The 14,443-nt window shown below is 47.0% G+C and overlaps 1 protein-coding gene across 1 annotated transcript in view; it reads right to left on the bottom strand.

Annotated features, from left to right (window-relative positions):
• The window catches only part of LOC138988473 (protein KIBRA-like), a 96,592-nt gene that overhangs the window by 53,445 nt on the left and 28,704 nt on the right, over window positions 1–14,443 (bottom strand). The gene's annotated exons all lie outside the window — the stretch shown is intronic.

Genomic DNA, 14,443 nt, shown 5'->3' with positions numbered 1-14,443 from the left:
GGTAGGTGGTCCAGTGGTTAACAATCCACTTTCCAATGCAGGGAACACAGCTTCTACTCCTGGTCTGGGAACTAAGATCCCACATACTGCAGAGCAACTAAGCCCACGTGCAACAACCAGAGAGCCCACACCCTGCAACTAGAGAGAAAGCCTGCGTGCTGTAACAGAGACCTAGGAGAGCCAAAGAAAAGGGATAGTACCTACCGCATATCCAGAAGAAATGCAAACTTATATACACCCCAAAGCTTGTAAATGAATATTCATAGCAGCATTATTCATAATAGACAAAATGTTGAAATAAGCAACTACCTATCAACTGATGAATGGATAAATGTAAATCCATACAGAGGAATATCATTTGGCAATAAAAAGAATTAAGCACTGACACAGGATTTAACAATTTGAATGAACCTTGAAAGCTTTAAGTGAAAGAAGTAAGACACAAGAATCCACATATGGTTCTATTTATATGGAATGTCCAAAATATATATATCTATAGAGACAGAAAGTAAATTAGTGGCTGCCCAGGCTGGGAGAAAGGGTGGGAAGAAATTGATGGGGTGATCGATAAGGGAAGCTGGGTTTCTTTTTGGGGTGATAAAAAATGTTTTAAAGCGACTGGGTGATGGTTGCAGAACTCTATGAACACTTTAAAAGTCATTTAATTGCACACTTTAAATGGCTGAACTGTATGGCATTTGAATTATATCTTGGTAAAGCTGTTTAAAAAAAATCATAGATACTATCTCATAGTATTGTTTAGGCCATTAAATGTATTACTTGTGAAAGTGTTACCTAAACTAACTGCCTAGTAACTAATACTCATTAAACCTTGATTATATGCTAAGCACTTTACAAAGAGTACATTGTTTCAACCTCACAGCTCCTTCAGGAAAATGTTCACACACTTTACAGATGAGGAAACTGAGACTCGCAGAGATTAAGTAATTCACCTTACGTGGCTGGTAAGCACCAGAAGCAGGCGAAACCCATGTGCTAAAACCATCACATACAGACAGAGCAATGTTCCCCAAACCCTGGGGTTCCCTGAACTTGAAGTGGGAAACCTCTTGGCAAAAACTAACAGCACTGACATCAAATGAGAGCCCCACAGGCCCTCAGAGCTAACCGCTTGCGTATTCTCCCCTGCAGGCAGCTAGCTGCGGGGCAGGGCCCTCCACCCCGGCCCTGGCCCTCTGTTCTGGGGAGTCCGGTCTCTGTCAGGGGCCCGGCGGACATGCTCTGCTTCCCCTGCTCTCACAGCATCTCTGTTTGTGTATCTCCAGCTTTCCTCACACCTGCGCAGCCTCTCTGGTCAAGGCTTCCCTGGAGCCCCTGGACCTTCCGATGCCCAGGATTGGTTTCTTAGCCCCTCTCAACATTTTCTTTAAAGTCTTTATTGAATTTTTCTATAATATTGTTTCTGTTTTATGTTTCGGTTTTTTGGCCACAGAGCAGGTGGGATTTCAGCTCCCCAACTAGGGATTGAACTCTTGCCCCCTGCATTGAAAGGCAAAGTCTTAACCACTGGATCAGGGGAGTCCCTCAACATTTTTAAAAGTGGAAAAATCCCTTTCAATTCACACTTTATAAATCTTAAAAAAATAAACAAGAGCATGCCATGTCCCTGTTACAGGCTTTCCATAGCTTCTCACTGTGTTTAGAACGAAATCTACCACCCTCTTGCCCAGGTGTGAAGACCCCTCCTGGCGGCTCCCCAGCTTCCTCCAGCTCCTACCACTTTGTCCAAGGCTCCCTCTACTCTGCCACCCTGCACATTTCAGATCACTTCAGGAATCACTCCTCCTCTCTCTGCTTGGCTAGCTCCTGGGTCTCCAGACCCCAGTTACCTGTCACCTTCTCAGAGAGGGCTTATCTGACCAGAGCCATCTTAATTAGGTCCCCCTATTTATTCTCCACCAGGGCACCATTTTATTTTCTTCCCAGAACTTACAACAATGGGTAGTTATATGCCTGTTTCTTTGTTTGGTCATTTAATCCCTGTTCCCCACCCCCAAATTCCCCATGACGCACACTAGACTACATGATCCATGTGGGCAGGGACCAGGCCTGCATCATGGGTGCTTAACACAGACTTCAGGGGTTCTTTAATTTTTTTTAAGTTAATTTATTTTAATTGGAGGCTAATTACTTTACGATATTATAGTGGTTTTTGCCATACATTGACATGAATTAGCCATGGGTGTATATGTGTCCCCTATCTTGAATCCCCCTCCCACCTCTCTCCCCAGCCCATCCCTCAGGGTTGTCCCAGTGCACTGGCTTTGAGTGCCCTGTTTCATGCATTGAACTTGGCCTGGTGACCTATTTCACATATGGTACTATACACGTTTCAATGCTATTCTCTCAAATCATCCCACCCTCGCCTTCTCCCACAGAGTCCAAAAGTCTGTTCTTTATATCTGCGTCTCTTTTGCCATATTGCATATAGGGTCATCATTAACCACCTTTCTTAACAGGGTTTCTTGACTTTGGCCTTCACCAGGAGCCTCTGCTGACATCTGGGCCCAGATAACTCTTCATGGTATGGGAAGAATTGCTTTGTGCATTACAGGATGTTTGGAAGCATCCCTGGTTTCTACCCATTAGATGCACCCTCCCAACTGTGACAACCAAAAATGTCCCTGGACATTCCCAAACATTCCCCAGGACAGGTGGGAAAAGCTGTCAAAATCTTTTCTAGTTAAGAATCACTGATGTAGCTGTTGAAAGACGGAAGTCAAAAGTAAAGATAAAAACCATTCATCTCAAGTGCCATATGGTTTGACAGCAGGGTGTTCGGATACTCAACAGGGCTGTTTACCACCACACATAAGAATACACGGGGTAGGACTTCCTGGGTGGTCCAGTGGCTAAGACTCCATGTTCCCAATGCAAGGGGCCCTGGTTCGATCCCTGGTTAGGGAAGTAGATCCCACATGCCACAACTAAGAATTCACACACCAGGATTCAATGCAAGATTCCATCTGAAGATAGGGCTCCATGACTAAAACGTGTTTGAAAACCCCTGACGAGAGTCCAATGTCCTTGTTTATAGAAGATGAAACTGAGGAGCAGACAGAGGCAAAGTGATCCTAGGTCCCCTAGGGGCAGGAAATCAAGGACTTTGCAGGTGGATGGAACTGGGTTCAAATCCTGGTTCTGTTGCCTGATGAAGTTCTCTAAGCCTCAGTTAAGTAATTGGAGAAGTGCGAGTGATCATACCTTCCTCGTCAAGTTTTGTGAACAGTTAGGTGAATGGATGTGAAGTACTAGGAAGACTATACCTGGTCAGGTGCTAGCTGCAACTCGGAGTCAGCACAGGCATTAGAACAGAAGCGTGGAAGCTTCTAGACAAAGCTATGTTCACGTACGGGCACTTCCACACCCAGCTATGTGGACAAAGGCCGGTCTTTCCATTCTCTGAGACCTAATTCCTCATCTGTTTAACTGGCATAATAATCTCTCACTTACAGGTGTGCTGGGAGGACCAGATGAAATGAAGCAGGCGAAGTGTTTAGCACATTTCCTGGGGGCATAATAGATGCTCAGTAAACACCTGCCATTGTTATCAGCCCCCCCCCCTTTTTTTTTTTAAACGTCTGTGATATCTCATTTGGGAAACTGCAGGTGAGATGTTCTGCAAGTGCCCATGGAGTATGCGTCTGCAACCTTACCTCCTCCAGGCTGTGTGAGGCCAATAAGTCTTGGAAGGCACACCTGCGCCAGAAAGAAGTAGTTCTGGGTGATGAATGGAGCGTGACTTAGAAGCTCCCACCTCGCAGCTCCCTTAGAAAGAATGTGTTGCATGATTGCCTCTTTTAAGAGAGCAGGGGGCAAAAAAAAAATACAAGCTAGAACTTCAAGGTCAGGTTCACTTCCCTGCAGGCTCCTCCTGGGCTGAAGTGAAATTTCAAGAATGCAGCCTCTGGGCCCAGTTTACATTCCCACCCTCTCTCGTATCCAGGATACCAGAGGGACCTGTCGCATTCCATCCCACCAATCAGCCTCCTCCTGCTGGGGGCGGGGCCAGCCACTGGCTCTTGGGAGAAGCGTCACTGCTTGGCAGAAGGGTCAGCCATTCATTTGTTCAACACATGTGTTCAGAGCTTATCAGGGCCAGGCACTGAGGATGGAGTTCTATGAAAAAACAGCCTGACCCCTTGTTCTCTGGGAGCTTGCAAGCGCCTCAGAGAAGACAGTCAGTCACAAAAATACTGTGAACAGGCCTACAAAGCTGAAGCACACAGGGGCATGAGTCGGTGACTGTCTATGGGGGTCTGAACTACTCAGCAATGTTAGAGGAGGCTCCTTTGAGTAAGTGATGATTAAGTATAGAGCCGAAGGGTAAGTAGGCACTAAAAGGTGAAGTGAGGAGGGAAGAAGAGTCCGAGTAGAGGGACTAGTACTTGCAAGTAATGCAGAGTTAGCAGGCCTTGGCATATCTGTGGTCGGAGTACAAGGCGGGGTGGAGGTGGGCAGGAGAGGGCAGGAGAGGCAAAATCGGGGTCAGACTTTTGTTCCATGTGCCATGCATGGTAGAGCATCAGCATGTCTTGTTTCTTTCCATTTGTTTTTTTTTTTTTTGGCTGTATCATGCAGCATGCTAGATATTCCCTGACCAGGGATCCTCTGCATTTGGAGCTCAGAGCCCTAATCACTGGACCACCAGGGAAGTCCACACCAAAATGCTTTTAATGCAGGGGGGCATGATCAGACTGAACTTCTATAAAAATTACAGATTACATTATATATATATATATATATATATATATATATTAAGATCATCTTGGACAGTGGAGTAAGGAAGAGAGAGAAGCAGATTTATCAGTTAGGGAACTTTAGTAGCAGTGTCCAAGTCTGCAAAATGATGGACCTGGGCTAACGGCGTGGGGGAGGGGGAGCCGGGGGCTGTGCAGGTGGGGGAGGGGCTGTCCTCTTCCTCCATGTCCCTCTGCTTCTGGAAAGCCCTGGCAGCCACACCAGCACTGATCTCCTTCTAGTCCTTCTAGACTGACATCACGTCAGAGCAGCCTCTCTGGGTTGCAAAGATCACAGAGGCACTGCCAGGCAGTTGGAATCTGATAACTGATAAACCTGCGCTGGCCATCTATGCATCAGGATCACTCCAGGGAGGGGAAGCCTCCACACTGGGGCAGGGGCTGGGGGGTGATGGTCCCAGCATGGAGGCACGTCCTCAGATGTAAAGGCTCTAGAGAGATGGCAAGGACCGTAACGACAAACATGTTTTGCAGGCACCTCTAGTGCCAAATGAACATCCCTCTCCAGCTCTACAAGGAAGTCTGGAAGGAGAGAGTCTGCAGAAGCCTGTTTGAGGCTATACACAAGAGAGGCGCTCAAAACACATCTGAGGAAGCAAGGGGGAGAGAGAGGGGAAAGCCAACAAGTTAGTTAATTAGTGATTTCTCTGAAACCCTGATGAGCCTCAGGGGAAGCTTGATCTCCTGACTTGGGGGTGGGGGGAAATACTGGCTTTCAGCCTGGTTTGATGGATAACTGAACCTGGCTGTCTCCCCCGCCCCTGCGGTCCCATCCCCAGAGATCAGGAGGTCAGGAGGTCTGAGATGGGGCTTGAGACTTCAAAGGTACTGTTAGTAAAAAAAAAAAAAAAAAAATTAACAAAACTAAAAAAGCCAGAGAAAATATAGTGAAAGAACAACAAAACAACCTGCGAACACAGGCAACAAAAACCTCTCCCCTTCTCACCCATGAATGCAAGCCCCCCAAATAACAGGAAAGTTAAGATTTCCTTCCCAGTTATACACGTGTAGACAACAGATAGGTAGCTGCCTGAGGTGGGGGCAAAGGGATCAATTGCGTAAAGGGAGTCAAAAGGTACAAGCTTCCAGTTATAAAATGAAACAGTCATAGGGGATAATGCACAACATGGCGACTATTGGTAACAATACCATATTGTATATTTGAAAGTTGCTAAGAATAGATCTTCATTTTTTTATTGACATAGTTGATTTACAATGTGTTAGCTTTTGGTGTACAGCAGTCATTCAGCTACACATATAGAAATACATATTCTTCTCCACTATAGGTTATTACAAGACATTAAATATAGCTCCCTGTGCTCTACAGTAAGTACTTATTATCTGCTTTATATACAGTAGTGGTGATAGGAGAACTTAAAAGGCCTCATCAGAAGTAAAAAAAATAAAAGTATGCAAGGAGATAGATGCTAACTAGATTTACTGTGGTGATCATTTTGCAATACATACAAATATTGAATCACTATGTTGCACACCTAAAACATATGTTATATGTCAATTACCCTCAATTCAAAGAAAGATTTCCTGTATGTCCTTCCAGAAATATTTTCATGGACATACCAGCATGTGTATGTACCCAGCATACACACAACACATGTCCACGTGACTGCATCATACCTAAGACAGCAACCCTATAAACAAAAGTTTTATTATGTAAACAACAAAGAAAGAACAGCACTGCCAATCAACTATGGTCCCAACGCTTTCTTTATCTCAGAATACTTACTTTATATGTATTAAAAACGCTCATTTAGGCTTCTTCAGATGTGGACTTAATTATATGGCTCTCTTTTCCATACACGAAAAGAAAAACGCAAGCGAATGACGTTGGCTCAGGGATTGATAAGACTGAACCCTCCCGAGCTCTGAGGTCACCTGCGCCTGTGGCTTCCTCACAGCGCCCTTCTTTGTGCTGGGCACTGTCTGCTGATGCCTCTGCTTTTCTTCCAAGCTACTGAAAATTACTTTGAGTTTGGGTTCTGATGCTTTCGTGATTTTACCAGACGATGTCAAAGACGGATTTTTGATAAGAACAAAGGTCCATCCACAAGAGGTCTTAAATGGTTTGGGGCTGAAACAGAGGAGTCATGGTACCAGCTACATTTGTAGAATAAGTAGAGTTTGTGCATGTGTTGGCAATGACCGTGCCAACATTTCTAAGATTCATCCCCAATTTGAAGGTGGCAACATGTTAACATTTGAAGATGTTAACATTTCGTTTTTGTAAAACAAACAAAAATAAGCCATTCTTGGAACTGACGGACCACACTGTGGTGCAGGTGCTTCAAGCTCCCTCCACTCTTTCTCCGTCGACTGGGAGCTGCAAACTCAGATTACAACACGAGTCAGGCAGGGAACCGAGTGAAGTGGGAAAGGTGAGGCTGCAGGAATAGAAGGTGGTTCCAAGGCAGTGACGCTCGAAGGGTAGTGCTGGCCCAGCGGCTATTTTGGGGGGAAGGGCCAGGGATTCTCAATAATTTGATTTTTAAAATTTGCATTGGAGTGTAATTGATTTACAATATTGTGTTAAGTTTCAGGCATATGGCAAAGTGAATCAGTTATCTGTATACATACACCCACTCTTTTTTACATTCTTTTCCCATAGAGACCATTATAGAGTATTGAGTAGAGTTCCCTGTGCTCTACAATAGGTCCTTATCAGTCACCTATTTCACATGAAGTGGTGTGTTTTTACACATGATGCTTTGGAGCCCCTCTGTAAGACTAACTACACATGGATGTGTATTTTTAACCCCATCTTTAAACACAAAACATACTTTTCTGAGTCTTGCAATCTGCTGAACCATACATTCTGGAACTCTTTCCGTAACAGCACACACAGCTCCGTCTCACTGTTAACTGCATGGTCCCCACTGTGTGGACGCTCCCCAGCTTACTAGGCAGCTCCCAGCGCAAGGTGTTTAGTCTACTTCCTGGTTGCTCTCAGGCTCAAGGCTAAACGAGGAAGGGGCAAAGCTGTGGTTTGAAGCATGACTCCCCCAGTGTGGGAGAGGGGGTTCTGATGGCCCCAAACTAGGGAAGGCAGTGAGTCACCCAGCTCACTTCCTGGCAGCTCTGCCTTGAGGTCAACTGCAGGCTCTGGGGGAAGCGGGGAGGGATTGGAGGTACAGGACTCTGGAGGCACCAGCTGCTTCCTAGAGTCAGTGAGGACTCAGCAGCTTTAGGGGAGAAGACTGGGATGGGACCCCATTCTTTCCCCATCTTCCTCTTACGGAACTGCAGAGCCCTGTAGTCCCCAGAACCAGCTGCTGCCTGCCAACAACCTCACGGCATCCTTCTCCCTGAGCTCTGTCCCTCTCCTTCCCTACCAGCCCCAACTCCTTCTAGAGGAACAGAGGAAAGAGAAAGGCAAAAGGGGTCTCAGGGAGTGTGCGCGCAGGGAGGTGGAGGGAGGTCCCCAGAAGCCCCTCCTGCTAAGCCACCCCCTCCAGCACATCCCACACCCGCAGGATGGGCTCTGCAGTGGTGAGGGTAGCAATCATGATTACTGAATGCCAGAGCCAACACCCACAATCATCATGAATCCTCATGGCTCTGCACATATCAGCAGCTCTCTGTTTCACTGACAGGAAGACTGAGTCCAGGAGAAGGTGAATGCCTTTGCCCAAGTTGTACAAGGTACACATGGCCTCCCTCCACACAATGGCCCAGGTTTTCAAGGGCTTCTTCCAAGAGGGTATATCTTAGGCAGCAAATTGGCCTTTGTTTTTTAACTTTTTATTTTGTATTGGAGTATAACCGATTAACAGTGTTGTGACAGTTTCAGATGGACAGCAAAGGGACTCAGTCATAAAGATACATGTATCCATTCTCCCCCAAACTCCCTCCCACCCCAGATTTAAAGCAGCAAATTGAAGTCTTTTTCCTGGAGAATGTGGAAATAAAGTGCAAGTCACTCGGTCGTGTCCGACTCTCTGTGACCCCATGGACTATACAGTTCATGGAATTCTCCAGGCCAGAATACTGGAGTGGGTAGCCTTTCCCTTCTCCAGGGGATCTTCCCAACCCAGAGATCAAACCCAGGTCTCCCGCATTGCAGGCAGATTCTTTACCAGCTGAGCCACAAGGGAAGCCCTTGTGTGGGTCCCAGGCTAATTCCCCAGACCCTCCTGTTCAATGTATTATATTCCTGTGTGTGGTGAGGGGGACTCGGCAGGGGTGGCAGGAAAGTGGATACTTCTTTTAATAACTGAAGAATTGACATTTCAACCAAAGAAGAAAGAAAGTTAGCTGCACAGTTGTGTCCAACTCTTTGCGACCCCATGGACTGACCCCATGGACAGAGTAGCCGGCCAGGCTTCTCTGTCCATGGAATTCTCCAGGCAAGAGTACTGGCGTGGGCTGCCATTTCCTTCTCCAGCATACTTCCCGACCCAGGGATCAAACCCGGGTCTCCTGAATTGCAGGCAGATTCTTTACCAACTGAGCTACTCTGCTGGTTATTAACGATTACGGCTCTATATCATTTCACCTTCCCTTTATCTTTCTACCCTTTTAACTGCTGTTTTGCCTCATTCCTCACATATTCATTCACTGACCTCCCCAGCAGATGTTTCCACCTGTGAGTCCTGCTTTCCTAAACTCTCTCCCCTTCCAGGGGACCACAGGCACAAAGTCCAGGAATTTGCACAACTTGGCAAAAAGGTTCTGCCTCCAAATCCCTGTTCATCAGCATGGCTCGTTAATTATAAACGCTCTGCTCTGCAGCCACCCGTCTCCCCAAACACCCCAAAGAGCAGATTAAGTTTTAACTTTGGCTGGCAGGACACCTGCTTCTGAAATTCCTCCCCACCTCCACCTCACCTCCTAGGATTTACAACACAAAGCAAACATTTACACTGGTTAAGATTTACCAAAAGGAAGTGTGGCCTGGAATGTTTCCTTTGAAGTTGTGTCTTAAAAGAAGAAGGAGCCCTTTTAAAAATATATATAAAATAAGAGACCTCAAAGCTTTCTCCAGGGTGTCTGACAGGCACTCCGCATAACCAGACCCTCTCAATTTTTCACTTGGGCCTTGACGTCAGCACATGGTAAATTCTGAGCATAACTCAGAACTATGGGTCCCTCTGCTCCAGGGTAAATGGAGTTATCAATCAAATGGCTTCCTGGAAACTCTAGGGTAGGACTTTCTTCCAAAGATACCACCAAGGAGGGAAGAAGAAAAGGGTACCCTATGAAGTGAAGGGAAGTGGCTCAGTCGTGTCCGACTCTTTGTGACCCCACGGACTGTAGCCTACCAGGCTCCTCAGTCCATGGAATTTTCCAGGCAAGAGCACTGGAGTGGGTTGCCATTTCCTTCTCCAGGGGATCTTCCCAACCCAGGGATCGAACCCAGGTTTCCTGCACTGCAGGCAGACGCTTTACAGTTTGAGCCACCAGGGAAGCCCACCAAGATACTACCAAGGAGGAAAGAAGAAAAGGGTACCCTATGAAGGGGGAGCCAAAGGCGAGGCAATTTTCTAGGCAGGAAGGGGCCTGAGGTACACCTGCTCGCTCCAGACAAGCCTGATGCTCTCAATGAGGCATGTCTGGTTTACTGGAGGTGGGCGAGGGGTTGGGGCACAGCCAGCCCAGGGTGGATGCTGGCTGAGCTGACAGAGTAAGTGCCAAATGCCATGGCAAACATGAGGTCATGCAGATACTTTGGGGGGAAAGGAAGTGAGAAAATTCCCCATACCTACCCCACCCCACGATTGCCTGGTGTGACCAGTGGAAAAGCGCTAACAAGAAAAGCAAGGAGGTTGCACTTGTTTGGCCTTTGTATCAAATCAGAACCTTCTATTCCTTTAGCGAGCACACATCGAAGGTGTAATCAACCAAGAATCTTGACCACGTGAGGCAGACCCAGGTGATGGTCGTAAACATGAAGCAAAGGAAGGGCAGATGAAGCATGAGCTCACCAGGAAACAGCAGCATTAACAACTGACTCTGTCCTAGGCACCTGCCGGCTACTTAACCTGACTGCTGTCTAGTCCTCAACACTACTCAGGGTATAAGTGTTCTTATACACGCCCTGCAGGTGACGGCATTGAAGCTGGCTCACCTGGCCAAGACTGCAAGTGATGTTCAAAAGCCCGTGTTCTTTGCACTGTACTGCTAAGTCACTTCAGTCGTGTCCGACTCTGTGTGACCCCTGAGATGGCAGCCCACCAGGCTCCCCTGTCCCTGGGATTCTCCAGGCAAGAATACTGGAGTGGGTTGCCATTTCCTTCTCCAATGCATGAAAGTGAACAGTGAAAGTGAAGTCACTCAGTCGTGTCCGACTCTGAGCGAACCCATAGACTGCAGCCTACCAGGCTCTTCCGTCCATGGGGTTTTCCAGGCAAGAGTACTGGAGTGGGGTGCCATTGCCTTCTACTACAGGCCTCTAACTGGAAGACGTGGATTAAAAGCAGCCTACATGAAACATCAGAACCACTGGACCTACATTCCTAAATTGTGGATGGCCCCGTTCAGCATTTTTTTAGCTGAGTGACCTTGAGCAAGTCCCTCAACTGCCCCCCGCCCCCACCGCCCCGTGGGTGTTTCTGATTTCTCTTCTGTCCTCAGCTGCAGCATGTCCTCGGGCAGCCGCATTGTAGGAAGGCGTTAGCATCCACCCACTTGCTCCAACTTCCTCACCCATCCAGCTGAGCGTTCAGAATTTTACCAGCATGAATGCAAAATATTTTGGTAAGACTTTTCCTTACTCCCGGGTTCCCTATAAAGGGAGAAGCATATTCCTTCCAACATGAGCTTATATTCTCTCTATATATCCTTCCAAAGTTGGAAAAGCAGCCAACTTAATGCTCCACTAGGCGATTTTACACTCAGGCTTTCACTAAGCGGACATCGACAAGCACTGACCTCGCATGGTTCTTCAGGTAAACTCAACCCCAGCAAAAATTCATCTTTACTTGGCGAAAGAATGCACCCAGAGCCCCTGAGCACCCTTATTCTTGCTGCCTTGGGCTTTCCAGGATCTCATAAAGCCACAGTCTTGCTCAGAGGAACGGCATGTTTCTGATTCTGAATTCAATTCAAGGACCAACATTACAATTCATTTCTCAACAGTTTGAAGCTCAATTTCCTGGTTAGTCGATTGGGGAATGAGACAATTTACCGCACAAGGTTATCCCTGAAGAGCTAATAAGACGCGAGGTAAAACTCATTCATCAGAAACAATCCAGCACTTCCTGTGTCCTGGGCCCTTTAACACACCACTTCAATGCGTCAGTATAAGACATGCATATTGGAAACATTCTAAAACACAGGTCACAGGATGAACAAATAGACCAATCAATAAATGAGGGAAACGGAAGGAGGGAGGGGGAGGGGCCTCGGAAGGGCAGTGGGGCCCTGAGTCATGCTAAGAAGTTTTGGGGTTTTCTATGGGCACTGGAGAACCACAAGAAGTTTCTGAGAAGGGTAGCAATTTGCTCTGGAAAACCCTGCGGAAGAAAATTCCAGAAGTAGTTGCAACATGAGTTGCGGGAAAATGGTCTTGGAACCTGGCCATCCTGTTACAATAGCCAAAGCAAGACATGACACCTTAACTGCGACCACAGGGACCACAAGGCGCAAAGGACTGCTGGGAGAGTGAGGATGGGCTTTAAAGCCCTCAACTAGCAAAAGTGTCAGCAGCTCTCTACCACGGGGCCAGACTCTCCCGGGTGCTCATTTTTGTTCTAAGTCCCCCGTGTGAAATAAGGCTGTCAAGTGTTCTGAACCACTAATTTCTTATTTTTCTTTTTAAAGAAGGTGGGGCAAGGAGGGGGAAACGGTGTTGAATTTTATTTATTTTTTTTCTATTTTTTGGTCACGCCACACTGCACTTGGGGTCTTAGTTCCCTAACCAGGGATCGAACCTGCACCCTCTCCAGTGGAACCATCCCAGCCACTGGACTGCCAGGGAAGTTCCTGAACCACTAACCTCTATCCCTGCCTTCACCTCATTACCTTAACACAAAGCAAAATTACACAAAAAGGAATCATTGCTGTCTACTCATGTTCAGAGCAGCAATATTCACGAGAGCCCAAAGGCGGAAGCAAGTCCAGTGTCCACTGACAGATAAATGGATAAGAAACGTGTGGTATGCGCATACAATGGAATATTACTCAGCCTTCAAAAAGGTAATTCTGATGCAGTTACAGCATGGATGGCCCTGGAGGGCATTATGTTGGGTGAAATAGCCAGTCGTCAAAACACAAATACGGCATGATTCCACTTGTAAGAATACCTAGTAGAGTCAGATTCATACAGACAGAAAGTCGAATGGTGGAAGCCAGGGGCTAGAATGAGGAGCTAATGTTTCCATGGGTACAGAGAGTCATCTTTGCAAGATGGAGAGAATTCTGGAGATGGACAGTGGTGATGGTTGCATAACGATGTGAATGTATAATACTTAATGCCGCTGAACTGTACCCTGAAAATGTTTAAGATGGTAAATTTTATATTTTGTGTACTTTGCCACAATTGTTTTTTTTAAAGTTTGAAAGGAAGGAAGAAAGGGCAGGAGAGGGAAGGGAAAGAGAGAAAAGGAGAAAAATTATCGCTGGACTGTCAGCAAATGGGACTGAAAATGATGCAATTTCTTTGCCAGCCAGGCACACCCTATCTGGGAACCTCCGCCTCCTCCCCTTCCAGGCAACATTTCGTTATTGCTGAAAAATTCCCCTAATCCTGTCCCCTGCCCCACCTGGTGCTGACTCAGCCCTTTTTCATTCCCCGTGACCAACCCTGACCCCATCCATCACTCCAGGACCCCAGTCCTCTCCAACCTCAGGTGCACGGCCTCTAGCCTGGCTGGCATCCCATGTGAGGTCAGAAGGTTCCAGAAAACTCTTTATGGCAAGAAGAGGTGAAGGAGCCTGTGGGAATTCTCTGCAGGGGCTCCCAGGGGAGAGCCCCAGGCCTGCCTTCTCAGAGGCCCTCGAGAGACACACACGTGCACCAGGCTGAGCGCAGAACCGGCTGCGGAGTCAGCCTGCTCCTGCCCACTTCTCTCCCGTCACTGACTCGGAGGAGACAGGCAGGGAACGAGGGAGTGTCTCCATCAGCCCTTCCCCTTGGGAAGAGCCAGCAAACTTGCTGTGCTGGATCCAGTCACTTACTTACGCATGTATTTCGAACTCAACTATTACGTGTGTACACATCTAGGATTATTATGTCTTTCTGATGAATGGGCTTGTTATTATAAAAGCTCTCTCTTTCTGCTAATTCTCCTGTTTTGGGTATACTCTGTGTGCCAACATTATAGTCATTCCAGCTTTCTTCTGATTAGTATCTGTATATTATACCTTTTCCATCTTTTTACCTTTTTTATAAACATTGTTAAGAAAATATTTATTTTAGTACAGTCTATCGGCTCAGATGGTAAAGAATCTGCCTGCAACACAGACCTGGGTTCGCTCCCTGGGTCGGAAAGACCCTCTTGAGAAAGGAACGGCTACCCACGCCAGTAGTCTTGCCTGGAGAATTCCACGGACAGAGGAGCCTGCTGCTGCTGCTGCTGCTAAGTCGCTTCAGTCGTGTCCAACTCTGTGCGACCCCACAGATGGCAGCCCACCAGGCTCCCCCGTCCCTGGGATTCTCTAGGCAAGAACACTGGAGTGGGTTGCCATTTTCTTCTCCAATGCATGAA

This window comes from Bos mutus, chromosome 7, assembly GCF_027580195.1.
Source record: "Bos mutus isolate GX-2022 chromosome 7, NWIPB_WYAK_1.1, whole genome shotgun sequence".
In the NCBI taxonomy this organism is placed as follows: Eukaryota; Metazoa; Chordata; class Mammalia; order Artiodactyla; family Bovidae; genus Bos; species Bos mutus.
Note: the sequence above shows the minus strand (reverse complement) of the source record. Positions and strands in the feature narration are given on the sequence as shown.